Genomic DNA, 21165 nt, shown 5'->3' on the forward strand with positions numbered 1-21165 from the left:
TGAGACCCGTATTCATCGTCTGGAATCGTTTAAAGCCCATTGAACAGTTTGCTGTTTGCACTGAAAGTGTCTTTTGGACCTTGAACCGTTTGGTTCCCATTGGAGTCCATTATATGGAGAAAAATCCTGGAATGTTTTCATCAAAAACCTTAATTTCTTTTCGACTGAAGAAAGAAAGACATTGACATCTTGGATGACATGGGGGAGAGTAAATTATCAGCAATTTTTTTTTTTTCAAAAGTGAACTACTCCTTTAATGGGAACTCTTTCAAGGATTATTTTACATAGATGTTATTTCAGTCAAACACCAGTGCTATCTTTTTGTGTCCAGAGGAAAAGGAGCAATTTATATATGAGCATTAAAGTTTCAGGTTTATTGTATTTATAAAGCACATTTAAAACAACCTTGGTTGACCAAAGTGCTGTACAAAATACAGCTATTTAAAACCATTCAAAAAAGTAAAAACAACTTTTACAAGACATTAAACCATGGGCGTAATTTCCTATGGGGACAGGAGGGACATGTGGGCCGGGGACGCTTCGGAAAACCCATGAACCACTCCACCATGTCCAGCAGGGGCTATGCTTCCTGATGCAAATATTTTGTGCTAAATTTAACACAATAAAGCCACAGATCTTGATAACAAGTTGCGTATCGAAACATCCTTTAAAAAAAAGAAAAAAAAAAGTCTTAATTTGCAATGGTGTAATTCATACAAATCACCACAGGAGGGCGCAACACTTATGTTTATTTGACCCGAATTGCAATGGTGTAATTCAGACAAATCACCACAGGAGGGCTCAACACTTTTATGTTTATTAGACTTGATTTGCAACGGTGTAATTCACACAAATCACCACAGGAGGGCGCAACACATTTATGTTTATTTATTTAGCAGAATGACAGAAACCGAAGCGCAGTTTTCATCCGTTCCACTAGGCGGCGTGAGCGGGCATCACTGTCAGAGCGACTCCTTCGGGTCCTTGGCAACATTGACGCTTGTTGATGACTGACGCTTGTTGATGACAGACGCTACAACATGTGCACATGACAGCCACACAACTGGACATATTTCAGCAAATAAACCGACATACAGTCCGATAACATGCGGGAATTGAGTGTCATTTAACTTCTCGGTAAGTAACTTTGCACATAAAGTGAATTTCTTTTGTAAAATGATATCGCGACGCTTAATGTTTTGTATAATTGTATTTTTTCACTAATGAATCGTCCTGCTGAAATGTCATGATAGCAGAGCTTGTCAGTTCATGGTGTCTGTAAACTAATTGTTGTTTAAGTTTGTTATGAAAGCATTCGCGTCTTCTATAAAAAGAGAAAAACTCTTTTTAGAGTATTTTTTTCTAAACACACACTAAGACCTTCAGAAGGGAAAATTAATCGGGTGTTGCTTTACATTTATAATCAGAATAATAAGGGATGCTGTTTTTATTTTTTATTTATTTTCATGCTGTTGTTGTTATTGTAGTCTTACTGTAGGTAATATACTGGATTAATGTTTGTTAATAGTCAGTTGCTCTGATGTTTCTGCTGCTTCATGCTTGTGTAGAGCTCAAGTGATTTTACTTCTAATGAAAACCATCATACATACAGTCCAGAACAGAACAGGGTTAAAACCGTGTGCAGGAAACCAGCCTTTTAGGATTATTGTAAATTTAAAACTTAAGCTTGTCCCAATTATGGTTCAATCACGGAAGCTACACCAGTTATTTTGTCAAGAGATTTCTTGTTTATTTTTGTGTTACATTGATGTGTCATTGCACACAATACTTCTATGCAAGCTAAACTATAGCTCATCCCTAATCTCTCCTCAGCAAACGTATACAAACACACTCTGTTTTCTCAAAATATAATTTAAATAATTTTATACTTTTAATGTATTCAATTTCCTTCTATTGACTAGTCTTTAGACTAATTTTCACATTCTCATTTATAGATGTAGAATATATAATATAGAGTATTTCTAAAACTATCTTTTTAATCTTAAAAAAAAGATTAAAACTTTTTTTTTCATGTCTTTCCTTACAGAAAGAATGTGTTTGGACCATTACATCCAGTCATCAGAAGCAGAGCTGTGGGACGTGTGGACAGACATTGGCTGTAATGATGGACGTCTGCTGATGGACAGGTAATGTAAATGCTTGTTTTACTGTACTAAACATGTAGGTTCCCATCATTTTCTTTTTGAAGGGCCAGTCCTTTGAAAAGCAAATGATGGGAACCTAAGTAGGTGGGGAAGGGACGGCGGTCAAATTTTTTTTTATTGCCATTTTCATTTTTTCCAGTCAAAAGCATAACCCCCTCCTGGACATCGTGCGGGAGCTCAGGGGGGGACCCCATGATCCCCCACACCTTCTCACTCGCACCACAGCATTCACTCATATCGCGGAGATCTGGCTGGACTCGAACCAGCAACCTCTGAACCCGTGAGGCAGCGCTCTTACCTGTGAGCCACAGATCTCTTGCTGATGATGTGCTGGAACTTATATTTCAGTGTTATCCTGAGAGTTTCCAATAAAGCAGTTAAAGTGAGATTCGAACCCACTTCTTCGTCAGTCTTGTCCTTAGAGAGTGTGTGTTTATCCGCTCGCCCATCATGGATTTCACGTTGACAGCTGGTTTTGGGGCCCCTTGTCTAATGAGAACTATTGAAAGTCAGCAATAGTGGGACTTGAACTCAGGACGCTGTGATTGAAACACAACTCTTTCTCTCCTGAGCCACTGAGTCTGCTGAGATGAAGAGCATTTTCAACCGGTTTGATCCAGAGTTGTGTGTTAAATGATGAATAACTTTAACAAACATGGATCTGAAACCTGGGATTTGAACCAGGACTGTCTGGTTGGTGAGGTTGACAACTATCCACTGAGCCACAGAGACTGTGAATCAATGATGTTGTTTTAGATTTCAAGTTTAAAGTTCTTAACGTATGTAAAAGATTATTGTCATTGATTAATAATTCATTGACTACTCAGATCTATTCTCTATAAAATGATTTTATTTTTAAGTTATTCTTTGTATCAACTGTATCAGTGTGCGTGTTGTGTCCTATCGTCTGTCTATATAAATATACATGCAAAAAAAGTCAGATCTAAAATTATTTTCGCCCTGCTGTGGTGATTTGTGTGAATTACACTATTGCAAATCAAGTCTAATAAACATAAGAGTGTCGCCCTCCTGTGGTGATTTGTGTGAATTACACCGCTGCAAATCGAGTCTAAAAAACATAAGTAGTGTGCCCTCCTGTGGTGATTTGTGTGAATTACATATAGAGAGTAAAAGAAAAGTGGTGATTGTGTGAATCACACCGTTGCAAACCGAGTCAGATCGAATCTAAAAAACATAAGTGTTTCGCCCTCCTGTGGTGATTTGTGTGAATTACACCGCTGCAAATTTCTTCTGTCTTCTCTGTTCTGTCCTTATGTTAAAATACATACATACATAACGTTACACACACACACACACACACACACACACACACACACACACACACATATATATATATATACAAAAAACTAGACTTTCTCATTCAAAGGAAATCATTATTTTCTGCACCACAGAGCTTGTCAAACATGTTGCTGCTGTAATTTCACAGGAACTTTAATCCAAAGTCTCAGATGTGATCCGACGAGAGTAAAGTGCAGTTTTCCTCCGCTCCTCAAGGCGGCAAAAGCGGGTTCTCCTTCAGTCTGACGCTTCTGCTGCTTGACAACATGACACTTGATGACAATCACAACAACGCGAGCAGATCCTGCAGATGGGAAGATGACAGCTCTTAATGTCACTTTAACAGCACATATTACAGCTCAACCGCAAATAAAACCGACGCAATCAAACGACACATAAATGAGGAACCGAGTGCGGCACAAGACTCACCTGTAAGTAACTTTTACTTTAGCATGAAGTCAAGTTCTCTTGTCAGTCGCTATTGTAGCGTTACCTTTTTAATCTTTGAATGAATCGCCCTCTGATATTCACACTGTAAAGTGTAATAAGAAGGACTCAGTTGATATTGCAGTGTTTTATGGGTGTATGTGAGAGTCAGCAGGAGTTGTGTCTTGTGTGAAGCTCTGATGTTCTCCTGTTGCTTCCTGCTTTTATTCTACTTCCTGTTATGACTGGGATCTGAGAGTGAAAACTGCCTTTAGAATGGTATGCAATTAAAATGTCACAGTATTACTACAAGCATGAAACAATACAAGTAAAGAGCAGTGACTAGACACTTTGCAATTGGTTTTCTTTGCATAGCATTTCTAATATTGTTCTGATGTTTTGTAGGTTTGGCTTTCTGTGAATGGGGAGTTAGTTTTTAGTTCTGTGTGTTCAGTGTTTTTATAATTGTGTGTGGCCTGTAAGACAGTGATTAAGTTGAATCTCTAGTTGTTGTTACATGTATAAGATTCAAATGAATCGTCCTCTGATTTATGTGTAGTGAAGTAGAATAATAAGCAATTGTTTCTAGTCTCTTTTGTTATTAGTTGTCTTACTTTATGTAATAATAATCTAGTGGATTGATGCGTGTTAATAGAATCAGTTGATGTGTGTGTGAGTGTGTGAAGTGTGTGTCTGCTGCTTGTATTGTATCGTAGAGATGCAGTGCCTTTCTTCTAATGAAAACTGTCAGGATCAATCCTTGTGCAGGAACATGTCTTTTAGGGTTACTGTTGTGTGAAGGAAGGTTTCATCTTAAAGTTATAACTCCACTTGGGCAGTTCTTTACAGTGTACATGTTTAAGCATCAAGCGTCAGCGCTCGCACCGAAGGCTTTATTTCTATTCAGTGTTTGTGTCCATTTGTAGCCTGTAAAACTGTAATTCAAATCATAGATTATTATTGATACAGCCTTACTGAACTATACTATATTATTATAATAGTAATATATTTTCACACTGTACAACTTTAGGCTTTTAATTTATTCCACTTTCCTTTTATTAACTAGTCTTTAGACTAACTTTCACATTGTCATTTATAGATGTAGAATATTGAGTATTTCTAAAACTAATCTTTTTTTTCTTGTCTTTCCTTACAGAAGGAATGTGTTTGGACCATTACATCCAGTAATCAGAAGCAGAGCTGTGGGACGTGTGGACAGACATTGACTGTAATGATGGACTTCTGCTGATGGACAGGTATGTACATGCTTATGTTTTACTGTACTAAACATGTAGGTTCCCATCATTTTCTTTTTGGAGGGTGACCCCTTTAAAAAGCAAATGATGGGAACCTAAATAGGTGGGGAAGGGACGGCGGGGCAAAATTTTTAGACAGCTAAATTTTTATTGTATAAAAAAGCATAACCCCTGCTGTCCATTGTGGCGGGGCTCGGGGGGGGACCCGAATCATCCCCGCCCCTTCACACATACAGAATTCTCTCGTATCGCGGAGATCTGGCCGGGATCGAACCAGCAACCTCTGAACCCGTGAGGCAGCGCTCTTACCTGTGAGCCACAGATCTCTTGCTGATACATGTGCTGGAACTTATATTTCACTCTTCGAGCCCTGCGATTTTACAATAAATCATGCTGAGGTGGGGATCGAACCCACGTCTCCAGTGCAACCCTTCAGCCGAGATCGTGTGTTGAGCCACTGCACCACTGTGGCTTTCACACTGAGATCTGGTGTTTTGGCCACTTTGTTTGATTTCATCACATCAATTTTGCGCTCAATTCTCATTTACTAAAGGAAAGCCTTTGTGCTTAACTGTTCACACACTCATATCGCAGAGACCCGGCTGGGATCGAACCAGCAACCTCTGAACCCGTGAGGCAGCGCTCTTACCTGTGAGCCACAAATCTCTTGCAGAGACATGTGCTGGAACTTGTATTTCAGTGTTATCCTGAGAGTTTCCAATAAAGCAGTTAAAGTGAGATTTGAACCCAATAGCTTAGCTGGGATTTGAACCTTAACTTCAGCGCACCCTTACCTTCACAGAACATGTATTTAACCACTGCACCACTGTGGTTTTCACTCTGAGAGTTGGTGTTTTGTCCACTTTGTTTGATATAACAACTATTGATAACAATTTTATTTAAATTATGGGGACCAAAAATGCTGAGATGGGATTTGAACCTTAACCTCAGCGCATCCTTACCTTCACAGAACATGTATTTAACCACTGAACCACTGTGGCTTTCACGCTGAGGGTTGGTGTTTTGGCCACTTTGTTTGATAAAACAACTATTGATAACAATTTTATTTAAATTACTGGGACCAAAAATGCTGAGATGGGATTTGAACCTTAACCTCAGCGCATCCTTACCTTCACAGAACATGTGTTTAACCACTGCACCACTGTGGCTTTCACGCTGAGAGTTGGTGTTTTGGCCACTTTGTTTGGTAAAACAACTATTGAAAACAATTTTATTTAAATTATTGGGACCAAAAATGCTGAGATGGGATTTGAACCTTAACCTCAGCGCATCCTTACCTTCACAGAACATGTGTTTAACCACTGCACCACTGTGGCTTTCACGCTGAGAGTTGGTGTTTTGGCCACTTTGTTTGATAAAACAACTATTGATAACAATTTTATTTAAATTACTGGGACCAAAAATGCTGAGATGGGATTTGAACCTTAACCTCAGCGCATCCTTACCTTCACAGAACATGTGTTTAACCACTGCACATCTAAACGCAAGAAGAAGTAGGAACAGAACCGGCAACCACTCGCTTCAGAGCCGGTATTGCTACCACTGAGCCACTAAAGACGACACTGTGTAGATATCTATGCTGCATACGCCCCCATCAGTAGTGCATAGATATATGCAGCATAGATATAGAACAGTGCTATATCTATGCTGCATATATCTATGCATGATATGTATATATCATGTATATATCTATGCTGCATATGTCTATACACTAATGACGCTGGAACCTGGGGGCGCCAAGTCCCCGAATTCTCCGCGAATTCCCCGCGAATTCTCCGGACTTGGCGCCCCCCTCATTAGTGCATAGATATATGCATCATAGATATAGCACTGTTCTATATCTATGCTGCATATATCTATGCACTACTGATCTATGCACTACTGACCAAAACACCAACTCTCAAAGCGAAAGCCGCAGTGGTTCAGTGGTTAAACACATGTTCTGTGAAGGTAAGGATGCGCAGAGGTTAAGGTTCAAATCCCATCTCAGCATTTTTGGTCCCAATAATTTAAATAAAATTGTTATCAATAGTTGTTTTATCAAACAAAGGGGCCAAAACACCAACTCTCAGCATGAAAGCCACAGTGGTTCAGTGGTTAAACACATGTTCTGTGAAGGTAAGGATGCGCTGAGGTTAAGGTTCAAATCCCATCTCAGCATTTTTGGTCCCAGTAATTTAAATAAAATTGTTATCAATAGTTGTTTTAACAAACAAAGTGGCCAAAACACCAACTCTCAGCGTGAAAGCCACAGTGGTGCAGTGGTTAAACACATGTTCTGTGAAGGTAAGGATGCGCTGAGGTTAAGGTTCAAATCCCATCTCAGCATTTTTGGTCCCAGTAATTTAAATAAAATTGTTATCAATAGTTGTTTTATCAAACAAAGTGGCCAAAACACCAACCCTCAGCGTGAAAGCCACAGTGGTTCAGTGGTTAAATACATGTTCTGTGAAGGTAAGGATGCGCTGAGGTTAAGGTTCAAATCCCATCTCAGCATTTTTGGTCCCCATAATTTAAATAAAATTGTTATCAATAGTTGTTATATCAAACAAAGTGGACAAAACACCAACTCTCAGAGTGAAAACCACAGTGGTGCAGTGGTTAAATACATGTTCTGTGAAGGTAAGGGTGCGCTGAAGTTAAGGTTCAAATCCCAGCTAAGCTATTGGGTTCAAATCTCACTTTAACTGCTTTATTGGAAACTCTCAGGATAACACTGAAATACAAGTTCCAGCACATGTCTCAGCAAGAGATTTGTGGCTCACAGGTAAGAGCGCTGCCTCACGGGTTCAGAGGTTGCTGGTTCGATCCCAGCCGGGTCTCTGCGATATGAGTGTGTGAACAGTTAAGCACAAAGGCTTTCCTTTAGTAAATGAGAATTGAGCGCAAAATTGATGTGATGAAATCAAACAAAGTGGCCAAAACACCAGATCTCAGTGTGAAAGCCACAGTGGTGCAGTGGCTCAACACACGATCTCGGCTGATGGGTTGCACTGGAGACGTGGGTTCGAGCCCCACCTCAGCATGATTTATTGTAAAATCGCAGGGCTCGAAGAGTGAAATATAAGTTCCAGCACATGTATCAGCAAGAGATCTGTGGCTCACAGGTAAGAGCGCTGCCTCACGGGTTCAGAGGTTGCTGGTTCGATCCCGGCCAGATCTCCGCGATACGAGAGAATGCTGTATGTGTGAAGGGGCGGGGATGATTCGGGTCCCCCCCCGAGCCCCGCCACAATGGACAGCAGGGGTTATGCTTTTTTATACAATAAAAATTTAGCTGTCTAAAAATTTTGCCCCGCCGTCCCTTCCCCACCTATTTAGGTTCCCATCATTTGCTTTTTAAAGGGGTCACCCTCCAAAAAGAAAATGATGGGAACCTACATGTTTAGTACAGTAAAACATAAGCATGTACATACCTGTCCATCAGCAGAAGTCCATCATTACAGTCAATGTCTGTCCACACGTCCCACAGCTCTGCTTCTGATGACTGGATGTAATGGTCCAAACACATTCCTTCTGTAAGGAAAGACAAGAAAAAAAAGATTAGTTTTAGAAATACTCAATATTCTACATCTATAAATGACAATGTGAAAGTTAGTCTAAAGACTAGTTAATAAAAGGAAAGTGGAATAAATTAAAAGCCTAAAGTTGTACAGTGTGAAAATATATTACTATTATAATAATATAGTATAGTTCAGTAAGGCTGTATCAATAATAATCTATGATTTGAATTACAGTTTTACAGGCTACAAATGGACACAAACACTGAATAGAAATAAAGCCTTCGGTGCGAGCGCTGACGCTTGATGCTTAAACATGTACACTGTAAAGAACTGCCCAAGTGGAGTTATAACTTTAAGATGAAACCTTCCTTCACACAACAGTAACCCTAAAAGACATGTTCCTGCACAAGGATTGATCCTGACAGTTTTCATTAGAAGAAAGGCACTGCATCTCTACGATACAATACAAGCAGCAGACACACACTTCACACACTCACACACACATCAACTGATTCTATTAACACGCATCAATCCACTAGATTATTATTACATAAAGTAAGACAACTAATAACAAAAGAGACTAGAAACAATTGCTTATTATTCTACTTCACTACACATAAATCAGAGGACGATTCATTTGAATCTTATACATGTAACAACAACTAGAGATTCAACTTAATCACTGTCTTACAGGCCACACACAATTATAAAAACACTGAACACACAGAACTAAAAACTAACTCCCCATTCACAGAAAGCCAAACCTACAAAACATCAGAACAATATTAGAAATGCTATGCAAAGAAAACCAATTGCAAAGTGTCTAGTCACTGCTCTTTACTTGTATTGTTTCATGCTTGTAGTAATACTGTGACATTTTAATTGCATACCATTCTAAAGGCAGTTTTCACTCTCAGATCCCAGTCATAACAGGAAGTAGAATAAAAGCAGGAAGCAACAGGAGAACATCAGAGCTTCACACAAGACACAACTCCTGCTGACTCTCACATACACCCAGAAAACACTGCAATATCAACTGAGTCCTTCTTATTACACTTTACAGTGTGAATATCAGAGGGCGATTCATTCAAAGATTAAAAAGGTAACGCTACAATAGCGACTGACAAGAGAACTTGACTTCATGCTAAAGTAAAAGTTACTTACAGGTGAGTCTTGTGCCGCACTCGGTTCCTCATTTATGTGTCGTTTGATTGCGTCGGTTTTATTTGCGGTTGAGCTGTAATATGTGCTGTTAAAGTGACATTAAGAGCTGTCATCTTCCTATCTGCAGTATCTGCTCGCGTTGTTGTGATTGTCATCAAGTGTCATGTTGTCAAGCAGCAGAAGCGTCAGACTGAAGGAGAGCCCGCTTCTGCCGCCTTGAGGAGCGGAGGAAAACTGCACTTTACTCTCGTCGGATCACATCTGAGACTTTGGATTAAAGTTCCTGTGAAATTACAGCAGCAACATGTTTGACAAGCTCTGTGGTGCAGAAAATAATGATTTCCTTTGAATGAGAAAGTCTAGTTTTTTGTATATATATATATGTGTGTGTGTGTGTGTGTGTGTGTAACGTTATGTATGTATGTATTTTAACATAAGGACAGAACAGAGAAGACAGAACAGAGAAGACTGCAAAGAAATTTGCAGCGGTGTAATTCACACAAATCACCACAGGAGGGCGAAACACTTATGTTTTTTAGATTCGATCGGACTCGGTTTGCAACGGTGTGATTCACACAATCACCACTTTTCTTTTACTCTCTATATGTAATTCACACAAATCACCACAGGAGGGCACACCACTTATGTTTTTTAGACTCGATTTGCAGCGGTTTAATTCACACAAATCACCACAGGAGGGCACACCACTTATGTTTTTTAGACTCGATTTGCAGCGGTGTAATTCACACAAATCACCACAGGAGGGCACACCACTTATGTTTTTTAAACTCGATTTGCAGCGGTGTAATTCACACAAATCACCACAGGAGGGCACACTCTTATGTTCATTAGACTTGATTTGCAATAGTGTAATTCACACAAATCACCACAGCAGGGCGAAAATAATTTTAGATCTGACTTTTTTTGCATGTATATTTATATAGACAGACGATAGGACACAACACGCACACTGATACAGTTGATACAAAGAATAACTTAAAAATAAAATCATTTTATAAAGAATAGATCTGAGTAGTCAATGAATTATTAATCAATGACAATAATCTTTAACATACGCTAAGAACCTTAAACTTGAAATCTAAAACAACATCATTGATTCACAGTCTCTGTGGCTCAGTGGATAGTTGTCAACCTCACCAACCAGACAGTCCTGGTTCAAATCCCAGGTTTCAGATCCATGTTTGTTGAAGTTATTCATCATTTAACACACAACTCTGGATCAAACCGGTTGAAAACGCTCTTCATCTCAGCAGTCTCAGTGGCTCAGGAGAGAAAGAGTTGTGTTTCAATCACAGCATCCTGAGTTCAAGTCCCACTATTGCTGACTTTCAATAGTTCTCATTAGACAAGGGGCCCCAAAACCAGCTGTCAACGTGAAATCCATGATGGGCGAGCGGATAAACACACACTCTCTGAGGACAAGACTGATGAAGACGTGGGTTCGAATCTCACTTTAACTGCTCTATTGGAAACTCTCAGGATAACACTGAAATATAAGTTCCAGCACATCATCAGCACGAGATCTGTGGCTCACAGGTAAGAGCGCTGCCTCACGGGTTCAGAGGTTGCTGGTTCGATCCCAGCCAGATCTCCGCGATAGGAGTGGATGTTGTGTGAGTGGCGCGCCCAAAGGAGGGGGATACCAGTACGGTCTCCCCCTGGAGCTTCCGAGACAGTCAGCAGCCGGGGTTATGATTTTTGGAAACAAGGAAAAAAAATATTTTTTTTTTTTATATAAAAATTTCGCCTCCTCGTCCCTTCCCCACCCGCTTAGGTTCCCATCATTTGCTTTTCAAAGGGGGAGGCCCTTCAAAAAGAAAATGATGGGTACCTACATGTTTAGTACAGTAAAACAAGCATTTACATTACCTGTCCCTCAGCAGAAGTCCATCATTACAGTCAATGTCTGTCCACACGTCCCACAGCTCTGCTTCTGATGACTGGATGTAATGGTCCAAACACATTCCTTCTGTAAGGAAAGACAAGAAAAAAAAGATTAGTTTTAGAAATACTCAATATTCTACATCTATAAATGACAATGTGAAAGTTAGTCTAAAGACTAGTTAATAAAAGGAAATGGAATAAATTAAAAGCCTAAAGTTGTACAGTGTGAAAATATATTACTATTATAATAATATAGTTTAGTTCAGTAAGGCTGTATCAATAATAATCTATGATTTGAATTACAGTTTTACAGGCTACAAATGGACACAAACACTGAACAGAAATAAAGCCTTCGGTGCGAGCGCTGACGCTTGATGCTTAAACATGTACACTGTAAAGAACTGCCCAAGTGGAGTTATAACTTTAAGATGAAACCTTCCTTCACACAACAGTAACCCTAAAAGACATGTTCCTGCACAAGGATTGATCCTGATAGTTTTCATTAGAAGAAAGGCACTGCATCTCTACGATACAATACAAGCAGCAGACACACACTTCACACACTCACACACACATCAACTGATTCTATTAACACGCATCAATCCACTAGATTATTATTACATAAAGTAAGACAACTAATAACAAAAGAGACTAGAAACAATTGCTTATTATTCTACTTCACTACACATAAATCAGAGGACGATTCATTTGAATCTTATACATGTAACAACAACTAGAGATTCAACTTAATCACTGTCTTACAGGCCACACACAATTATAAAAACACTGAACACACAGAACTAAAAACTAACTCCCCATTCACAGAAAGCCAAACCTACAAAACATCAGAACAATATTAGAAATGCTATGCAAAGAAAACCAATTGCAAAGTGTCTAGTCACTGCTCTTTACTTGTATTGTTTCATGCTTGTAGTAATACTGTGACATTTTAATTGCATACCATTCTAAAGGCAGTTTTCACTCTCAGATCCCAGTCATAACAGGAAGTAGAATAAAAGCAGGAAGCAACAGGAGAACATCAGAGCTTCACACAAGACACAACTCCTGCTGACTCTCACATACACCCATAAAACACTGCAATATCAACCGAGTCCTTCTTATTACACTTTACAGTGTGAATATCAGAGGGCGATTCATTCAAAGATTAAAAAGGTAACGCTACAATAGCGACTGACAAGAGAACTTGACTTCATGCTAAAGTAAAAGTTACTTACAGGTGAGTCTTGTGCCGTACTCGGTTCCTCATTTATGTGTCGTTTGATTGCGTCGGTTTTATTTGCGGTTGAGCTGTAATATGTGCTGTTAAAGTGACATTAAGAGCTGTCATCTTCCCAACTGCAGGATCTGCTCGCGTTGTTGTGATTGTCATCAAGTGTCATGTTGTCAAGCAGCAGAAGCGTCAGACTGAAGGAGAACCCGCTTCTGCCGCCTTGAGGAGCGGAGGAAAACTGCACTTTACTCTCGTCAGATCACATCTGAGACTTTGGATTAAAGTTCCTGTGAAATTACAGCAGCAACATGTTTGACAAGCTCTGTGGTGCAGAAAATAATGATTTCCTTTGAATGAGAAAGTCTAGTTTTTTGTATATATATATATATATATGTGTGTGTGTGTGTGTGTGTGTGTGTGTGTGTGTGTGTGTGTGTGTGTGTAACGTTATGTATACGTATTTTAACATAAGGACAGAACAGAGAAGACAGAAGAAATTTGCAGCGGTGTAATTCACACAAATCACCACAGGAGGGCGAAACACTTATGTTTTTTAGATTCGATCGGACTCGGTTTGCAACGGTGTGATTCACACAATCACCACTTTTCTTTTACTCTCTATATGTAATTCACACAAATCACCACAGGAGGGCACACCACTTATGTTTTTTAGACTCGATTTGCAGCGGTGTAATTCACACAAATCACCACAGGAGGGCACACCACTTCTGTTTTTTAGACTCGATTTGCAGCGGTGTAATTCACACAAATCACCACAGGAGGGCGACACTCTTTTATGTTTATTACACTTGATTTGCAACGGTGTAATTCACACAAATCACCACAGGAGGGCGAAACATTTCTAAGTTAATTTAGACTCGATTTGCAACTGTGTAATTCACACAAATGACCACAAGAGGGCGAAACACTTTTATGTTCATTTAGACTCGATTTGCAACGGTGTAATTCACACAAATCACCACAGGAGGGCGAAACATTTTTAAGTTTATTTAGACTCGATTTGCAACGGTGTAATTCACACAAATCACCACAGGAGGGCGAAACACTTTTACATTCATTGGACTTATACACACACACACACACATACATACATACAAAAAAACTAGGCTTTCTCATTCAAAAGCAAATCATTATTTTCTGCACCACAGAGCTTGTCAAACATGTTGCTGCTGCAATTTTACAGGAACTTTAATCCAAAGTCTCAGATGTAACTAATGTAATTAAACTTTAATTTAACTGCATCATCTCCACTGTCTCAGTGGCTCAGGAGATAAAGCATTGCATTTCAATCACAGTGTTCTGAGTTCAAATCACACTATTGCTGACTTTCACTTGTTCTCATTAGACAAGGAGTCCCCAAAACCAGTTGTTGTTGTAAAATCCATGGTTGAGTGGATAAACACTCTCTGAGGACAAGACTGTGATGAAAACATGGGTTCAACTCTCACTTTAACTGCTTTATTGGAAACTCTCAGGATAACACTGAAATATAAGTTCCAGCACATGTCTTGAAAGATATCTGTGGCTCACAGGTAAGAGCGCTGCCTCACGGGTTCAGAGGTCTCTGTGATGGGAGTGTGTGTGAGCAGCAGGTGCTTGAAGGAGAAGGAAACCAGTACAGTCTCCAATGGTGTAATTCACACAAATCACCACAGGAGGGTGACACTCTTTTATTTTTATTACAATTGATTTGCAATGGTGTAATTCACACAAATCAGGGCGCAACACTTATGTTTTTAGACTTGATTTGCAACGGTGTAATTCACACAAATCACCACAGGAGGGCGACACTCATTTATGTTTATTACACTTGATTTGCAACGGTGTAATTCACACAAATCACCACAGGAGGGCGAAACATTTCTAAGTTAATTTAGACTCGATTTGCAACTGTGTAATTCACACAAATGACCACAAGAGGGCGAAACACTTTTATGTTCATTTAGACTCGATTTGCAACGGTGTAATTCACACAAATCACCACAGGAGGGCGAAACATTTCTAAAAAAAATTTAGACTCGATTTGCAACTGTGTAATTCACACAAATGACCACAAGAGGGCGAAACACTTTTATGTTCATTTAGACTCGATTTGCAACGGTGTAATTCACACAAATCACCACAGGAGGGCGAAACATTTTTAAGTTTATTTAGACTCGATTTGCAACGGTGTAATTCACACAAATCACCACAGGAGGGCGAAACACTTTTACATTCATTGGACTTATATTGTTTTGTTGTTTTTATTTGCAAATATATCTATTTGAATTTTGAACAGAAGACAGGACGGAACATAGATAGTGTAAATAGTTCTGTTTGGAAGTTCTTATGTTTTTCTCCTCTCACCCTCTTACAGAAGTGTAGCGCATTTACACTACCTCGTTAGACGATGTAGTTTACATAGATCTCCGCTGATGGGTTAAGCTGATTCTCGGGAATAAGACTGAATTCGCAAGGCCTACAATCACCACATGAGGGGGCAACTCTTTTATATTTATTAGAATTGAGGTGCAATGGTTTAATTCACACAAATCACCACATGAGGGCGACCCCCGTTTTACATTCTTTGGACTTATATTGTTTTGGTGTTTTTATTTGCAAATATATCTATTTGAATTTTGAACAGAAGACAGGACGGAACATAGATAGTGTAAATAGTTCTGTTTGGAAGTTCGTTTTTCTCCTCTCACCCTCTTACAGAAGTGTAGCGCATTTACACTAGCTCGTTAGACGATGTAATTCACGAAGATCTCGGCAGGTGGGTTAAGCCGATTTGCGGTAATGTCACCACAAGCAGGTGAAACACTTTTGTGTTTATTTAGACTCGATTTGCAACGGTGTAATTCAGACAAATCACCATAGGTGGGCAAAATATTTTTAAGTTTATTTAGACTCTATTTGCAAAGTTGTAATTCACACAAATCACCACATGAGGACATTTTTATTTACCAAAAATTGACAGATAAGAGTGGAAGAGCCAGTGGCTTAGTGGTCTGAGCGTTAGATCTTGGCGTGGGCAATCCAGGTTCAAATCTCTCTCTTGTGGTGTTTAGTTTCATTGGTTTTTCAACAAAAAAAAAAGACAAAATTACCAAAAATTGGTGAGTAAGAGTGGAAGTGCTGGTGGCTCAGTGGTCTGAGTGTTTGATCTTGGTGTGGGCAACCCAGGTTCAAATCTCTCTCTTGTGGTGTTTAGTTTCATTGGTTTTTCAACAAAAAAAAAAGACAAAATTACCAAAAATTGGTGAGTAAGAGTGGAAGTGCTGGTGGCTCAGTGGTCTGAGTGTTTGATCTTGGTGTAGGCAACCCAGGTTCAAATCTCTCTCTTGTGGTGTTTAGTTTCATTGGTTTTTCAACAAAAAAAAAAAGACAAAATTACCAAAAATTGGTGAGTAAGAGTGGAAGTGCTGGTGGCTCAGTGGTCTGAGTGTTTGATCTTGGTGTGGGCAACCCAGGTTCAAATCTCTCTCTTGTGGTGTTTAGCTTCAATGGTTTTTCAACAAATAAAAAAGACAAAATTACCAAAAATTCATAAGTAAGAGTGGAAGTACCAGTGGCTCAGTGGTCTGAGCATGTCCTCCTGGGGTCAGAAGGATCTGGGTTCAAACCCCAGCCTGGTATGTGAAGCATGGTTGCGTGAAGGACATCCAGTCGTGAGCTGTGACAAGCTGCAAAACTGAGCGGATCAGGTCATGACCAGGATGAGAGAAGGCAGGACACGAAGGGGGGAGTACATATCCCAACCGCTCCCCCTGGGACTTCCAAGACAATCTCGAGCAGCGGTTATGTAAAAGGAGTCCAAATTTTCGAAAAATTACTTGTAAAATTTTTCCCAAAAAAGGCTAAGTCAACATTTTGGGCGTGGCTTATGGACACTCCTCCCTTTGGGGCGTGGCTTATGGACACTCCCCCATCTGGGCGTGGCTTATGGCCACTCCCCTTTACTGTTGATTGTACCTGCACTCCATCAAGGTTCAAATCTCAGCTGTTGCTTTCATGGGGAAACCAACCAGCACTTGAAAGGCATTCCCACTTACACACATGCTGAAAAATTCAGACTACAAATACATTAATAAACTGGATTTGTAATGAGCAAATCTTAACTGGTCTGTTTTATCTTGGCAATCATTAAATTGCAAATCAGTCACAGCTTGTCCAAATTAATAGACAAACTAAACCACGTGGGCCACACATCATCTGAATAATTAGTTAATTGACTGATCAACAGAGTCAGTAACAGGAGGTGTTGATGTTTAGAAAGCCAAGATCAGCTGGAAATCATGAACAGCACACAAATGTCACATTTACCATTTTATTGGACACAAACTTAAGTAGATCATTGTCAAAAACATGCCAGTTCAAAACAGAAACAGGTTGAGTCAGGAAAAGGCTCAGATGCATAACAGTTCGGCGGTTGCTCCTCTCAAAATACTCCATGCAAAGTCACTCACTGCTTTTCCTCATGACCTCCAGCAGCTCAAACCAAGAGATCCCTACAAACAGACAGCAGTGAGACGATCAGAAACACTTCAAATTTCACTAATAACTTCCCCTAGGAAGCTACAAATCTCAGAAAGAAACAAAGTGATTGTTTATAGAATAAATATAGATCATAGGAGGTGAAAACGCATGCTCATTTTATGAGCAATTAAACCAATGCAACAGCATCTGTAAGATATCAATCAAGCTACAAAATAGAATTAAATGTCACTTTGATGTTAATCCAAAACAACAAGTTAACATACAGACTCCTTCTACGAGCTATACAAGTATTTTACAAGTATTTTGCAAGTATTTTACAAGTATTTTACAAACCTGTTCCAAGAGCCACACCAACATTGCACACCCTCGACGTCTTTCTTATCTGACCCATATATGTCTGGTTTTGGAGTCTCTACTAACGAGCTGATGAGTCGATTCAGGTGTGATTGATTAGGAAGAGTTGGAAAATGTGTTGTGTTGGGGTTCCTCCAGCTATTTTACCTGCAAACCACTGCACCATCGTGGCTTTCACAATATCATCTGTTGTTTGGTGCAGTTTGTTGGATATGCATTTTAACATAGGCAATCTAAGATTCAAACGCAACCATTTATTTATTGAACTCTTTTGAGTTTATTGAGGGCTTTGTTTTCTGTGATAAAAATATTAGCAACTGTGGGATTTGGACCAAGAACTGAATGAAAGACAAATGATTAGCCACTGAGCCACGGCATTTGTGATGTTTGATATGGTTCATTGTGGTTGTTTTTTTAGTTTAGCAACAGCATTCATTAAAACAACAATTTATTGTTCAGCTGCTAGAGCGGTTTTTTACAGGGTTGGAGATAAACTCAGGAAAGTGGCTCGTCAGGAGCAGGATTAGGGACTTTTTTTTTAAATCTCTTTCCTCTTCATGCTGTTTTCATATATTAATGCAGATACACTTAGTGTCCACAAGGTGGGGTACATGAACACATTAATCTGGTCTCTGGTTTCATGCACACATGCCTGCTCTCCATCCAGGATTCTCCAAACACTTGTCCTATGTAGAGAAGCTGGAGTCTGTCTGAAGGCAGAGAAACACAGGACACTGTGTCTGTTATATTAGGCAGTAAAAAGCGGCCATTAGACACATTTATAGTCAGCTGTTTTACCACAATAATAATATTTTATCCCAAATATTAAACAATCTTTACTATAAATGTAAAATCAGTGTAATTTTTGTGTTTTTGAGTCTGTAAAAGCGAGTCTCGCTCCTCCATTCACAACATCCATACCTCACGAGCGTCCAGAGATCCAGAGACTCACGTGCTCCTCACAACATGGTTCCTCATCACGTGACAGACAGACGAAGATCCAGCCAAGATTGACTATAAGTGCTGCACGAATCTGCTGCCAAAACTACACAAAGTCATTGTCTCATTGTCAAAGTATGTGCGACGCTTTGTAATATAATCAATCTGAAGCTGAATCAACTTTGTGTCTCTTTGCACTAATAAAATAAAGACTCGTCAAATTGAAACTGAAGCGCAGTTTTCCATCCGCCACACTAGGTAATTCACACACATCACCACAGGAGGGCGCAGCACTCATGTTTTTTAGACTCGATTTGCAACGGTGTAATTCACACAAATCACCACAGGAGGGCGAAACACTTTTACATTCATTGGACTTATATTGTTTTGTTGTTTTTATTTGCAAATATATCTATTTGAATTTTGAACAGAAGACAGGACGGAACATAGATAGTGTAAATAGTTCTGTTTGGAAGTTCTTATGTTTTTCTCCTCTCACCCTCTTACAGAAGTGTAGCGCATTTACACTAGCTCGTTAGACGGAGTTTACAAAAGTCTCCGCAGGTGGGTTAAGCTGATATGCGGTAAAAAGACTGAATTTGTTAGGCCTAAAATCACCGCATGAGGGGGCAACACTTTTATGTTCATAAGACTTGACTTGCAATGGTGTAATTTACAGAAATCACCACTGAGGGTCTACACTCTTTTATGTTTATTACACTTGATTTGCAATGGTGTAATTCACACAAATCACTGCAGGAGGGTGACACTCTTTCATGTTTATTACGCTTGATTTGAAACGGTGTAATTCACACAAATCACCACAGGAGGGCGACACTCTTTTAAGTTTATTACACTTGATTTGCAATGGTGTAATTCACACACATCACCACAGGAGGGCGCAACATTCATGTTTTTTAGACTCGATTTGCAACGGTGTAATTCACACAAATCACCACAGGAGGGCGACACTCTTTTATGTTTATTACACTTGATTTGCAACGGTGTAATTCACACAAATCACCACAGGAGGGCGACACTCTTTTAAGTTTATTACACTTGATTTGCAACGGTGTAATTCACACACATCACCACAGGAGGGCGCAACACTCATGTTTTTTAGACTCGATTTGCAACGGTGTAATTCACACAAATCACCACAGGAGGGCGACACTCTTTTATGTTTATTACACTTGATTTGCAACGGTGTAATTCACACAAATCACCACAGGAGGGCGACCCCGTTTATTACACTTGATTTGCAATGGTGTAATTCACACAAATCACCACAGGAGGGAGAAATATTTCTAAGTTTATTTAGACTCTATTTGCAACGATGTAATTCACACAAATCACCCACAGGAGGGCGCAACACTTTAATGTTTATTAGACTTCGTTTGCGTCAGTGTAATTCACACAAATCACCACAGGAGGGCGACCCTCTTTTATGTTTATTACACTTGATTTGCAATGGTGTAATTCACACAAATCACCACAGGAGGGAGAAATATTTCTAAGTTTATTTAGACTCGATTTGCAACGATGTAATTCACACAAATCACCACCACAGGAGGGCACAACACTTTAATGTTTATTAGACTTCGTTTGCGTCAGTGTAATTCACAGAAATCATCACAGGAGGGCGAAACATTTTTAAGTTTATTTAGACTCGATTTGCAACGGTGTAATTCACACAAATCACCACAGGGGGGCGAAACACTTTTATGTTTATTTAGACTCGATTTGCAATGGTTTAATTCACACAAATCACCACCACAGGAGGGCGAAACACTTTTACATTCATTGGACTTATATTGTTTTGGTGTTTTTATTTGCAAATATATCTATTTGAATTTTGAACAGAAGACAGGACGGAACATAGATAGTGTAAATAGTTCTGTTTGGAAGTTCGTTTTTCTCCTCTCACCCTCTTACAGAAGTGTAGCGCATTTACACTAGCTCGTTAGACGATGTAGTTCACGAAGATCTCGGCAGGTGGGGTAAGCCGATTTGCAGTAATGTCACCACAAGAAGGTGAAACACTTTTGTGTTTATTTAGACTCGAGTCGATTTGCAACGGTGTAAGTCAGACAAATCACCATAGGAGGGCAAAATATTTTTAAGTTTATTTAGACTCTATTTGCAAAGGTGTAATTCACACAAATCACCACATGAAGACATTTTTATTTACCAAAAATTGACAGATAAGACTGGAAGAGCCAGTGGCTTAGTGGTCTGAGCGTTAGATCTTGGCGTGGGCAATCCAGGTTCAAATCTCTCTTGCGGTGTTTAGTTTCATTGGTTTTTCAACAAATAAAAAAGACAAAATTACCAAAAATTGATGAGTAAGAGTGGAAGTGCTGGTGGCTTAGTGGTCTGAGCGGTAGATCTTGTTGTGG

General features: G+C 39.4%; 6 long non-coding RNA genes across 6 annotated transcripts; 3 read left to right on the plus strand and 3 right to left on the minus strand.

Moving 5' to 3' along the window:
• The first annotated feature begins 978 nt into the window (after nucleotides 1–978).
• On the plus strand, nucleotides 979–5119 carry LOC120485162 (uncharacterized). Its single transcript, XR_016149987.1, has 4 exons — nucleotides 979–1137; nucleotides 2048–2147; nucleotides 2305–3895; nucleotides 5047–5119. It is a non-coding gene; the product is annotated as an uncharacterized LOC120485162 (long non-coding RNA).
• LOC120485160 (uncharacterized) lies at nucleotides 2776–5073 on the minus strand. The gene is made up of 2 exons (XR_005623858.2): nucleotides 3894–5073; nucleotides 2776–3768 (listed from the first exon to the last, which is right to left on the minus strand). It is a non-coding gene; the product is annotated as an uncharacterized LOC120485160 (long non-coding RNA).
• Nucleotides 5120–8592: 3473 nt separating the features above from the next.
• Nucleotides 8593–13112, minus strand: LOC120470992 (uncharacterized). The gene is made up of 3 exons (XR_016149814.1): nucleotides 12975–13112; nucleotides 9835–11824; nucleotides 8593–8683 (listed from the first exon to the last, which is right to left on the minus strand). It is a non-coding gene; the product is annotated as an uncharacterized LOC120470992 (long non-coding RNA).
• On the plus strand, nucleotides 8677–10859 carry LOC148965141 (uncharacterized). Its single transcript, XR_016149815.1, has 2 exons — nucleotides 8677–9836; nucleotides 9962–10859. It is a non-coding gene; the product is annotated as an uncharacterized LOC148965141 (long non-coding RNA).
• On the plus strand, nucleotides 11778–13331 carry LOC148965142 (uncharacterized). Its single transcript, XR_016149816.1, has 2 exons — nucleotides 11778–12976; nucleotides 13102–13331. It is a non-coding gene; the product is annotated as an uncharacterized LOC148965142 (long non-coding RNA).
• A 3958-nt stretch (nucleotides 13332–17289) lies between these two features.
• LOC148965143 (uncharacterized) lies at nucleotides 17290–20742 on the minus strand. Its single transcript, XR_016149997.1, has 2 exons — nucleotides 18749–20742; nucleotides 17290–18537 (listed from the first exon to the last, which is right to left on the minus strand). It is a non-coding gene; the product is annotated as an uncharacterized LOC148965143 (long non-coding RNA).
• Between the last annotated feature and the right edge of the window lie 423 nt (nucleotides 20743–21165).

Source organism: Pimephales promelas, chromosome 24, assembly GCF_988280905.1.
Source record: "Pimephales promelas chromosome 24, fPimPro1.hap1.1, whole genome shotgun sequence".
Taxonomy (NCBI): domain Eukaryota; kingdom Metazoa; phylum Chordata; class Actinopteri; order Cypriniformes; family Leuciscidae; genus Pimephales; species Pimephales promelas.